General features: G+C 45.2%; 1 protein-coding gene across 1 annotated transcript in view; it reads left to right on the forward strand.

The window, feature by feature from the left end:
- LOC117945077 (AN1-type zinc finger protein 5-like) overlaps nt 1-1,428 on the forward strand; it is a 3,915-nt gene that overhangs the window by 2,127 nt on the left and 360 nt on the right. The gene's annotated exons all lie outside the window — the stretch shown is intronic.

Below are 1,428 nucleotides of genomic sequence, written 5' to 3' on the forward strand. Positions count from 1 at the left end.
CCAGATCAACCGGGGGAAACCCATGCAAACACGGGGAGATCATGCCAACTTCACACAGAAAGGCCCGGGACGACCTGGATTCGAACCAAGAACCTCCTTGCTGTGACGCAGAGGTGCTAACCACTTAGCCACCGTAGGCAAGGGAACCGGGTAAAATGGAGTGGTGAGGTGGGAGGAAAAGGTGAGAAACGTAGAGACAGGACCGCAGTTTGGTTGGGCCGAGGCCGTGCTCTCCACCGTGCTGTGGAGGCAGATCTGGTTACATCACAGATGCATTCTGGGCTATGACAACGAACGCTCTGTTATGAGCTGGTAAGAGACTAGATATCGTCTTAGATTTTGGATATCGTGAAATGTTTTTTCCCTGGTTTTAAAGGCTCTAAAGGTTTTAAATTCTTAATTAATCTGTCCAATCATTCCCTGAAAGAACCAAGCAGACCGGCTGTCAGGTTCATAACACTTTAACTTACTAAATAAACACGATCAAGCAAGAAACGAGACGCAGACGGCAAATGTGTAGTTAAAAGACACTTGCAAGAGGGGAGAATCAGAATAGCCACCTATCTGCAGCATGACCTTTCGAGAACTCCGGGGAATCCTCTGCAGTTTTCTTGCTTTATTGAAAGTCAGACACATAGAGATAACAAAGAGAGGACATCTGTTTATGGTTTATTTGGTTTATGACTACTTAAAAGAACCAGGGCAAAGTGCAGGCCTGCACTCTGTCTACTCTGACTGACCACGAATCTAAGACACTGGTTATCTCCGTGAATTACAACAGTGAGACATTCATGGTCTCCTGGTTAGGCAGCACTGACTAAAGAAACACAGACACAGTTTGAAAGAATCACAGTATTGTTAAATGTGCATATAAGATTAATAATAATAAGCATGTAAGTTCATATGACAAGCAAGATATGAATATAGAATAATCATGAAAATATTATAAATGAAAGTTATAATATTTTAAAACATTACTACAGAGAAATACGAAATAAAAGACTTATAAAAATGAATTTCTCTGTCACCGGCCTTGTTGCACCTCCTGCGTGTTCTCCAAAGCTCGATGTTTTCAGCGTGTAGCTCGCTCGCTCGCTCTGAGTTTTCCCGAAGACAACGGCGACCGTGAGGGACATTGTCCCCGATATTGTGGGAATGTACTTCCGTTGATCCAGACTAATAGATGATGCACATAGGGGGTTTATTTAGGGAATCAGTAGCTCAGCCCATAGGGAGTTGGGTTGAGAACCGGAGGGTTGCGGTTCAAGTCCACAGAAGGACCAACAAGTACTGAGTGTGTATTGGTGGCTGGAGAGATGCCACTCCTTCTTTCTGGGCACTGCCAGGTGCTCTCGAGCAAGGCCCCGTACCCCCCAACTGCTCAGGGTTCTGCCCACTCACTCCGACATCTCTCTCTCTCTCTCTCTC

This window comes from Etheostoma cragini, chromosome 5, assembly GCF_013103735.1.
Source record: "Etheostoma cragini isolate CJK2018 chromosome 5, CSU_Ecrag_1.0, whole genome shotgun sequence".
Lineage (NCBI taxonomy): Eukaryota > Metazoa > Chordata > Actinopteri > Perciformes > Percidae > Etheostoma > Etheostoma cragini.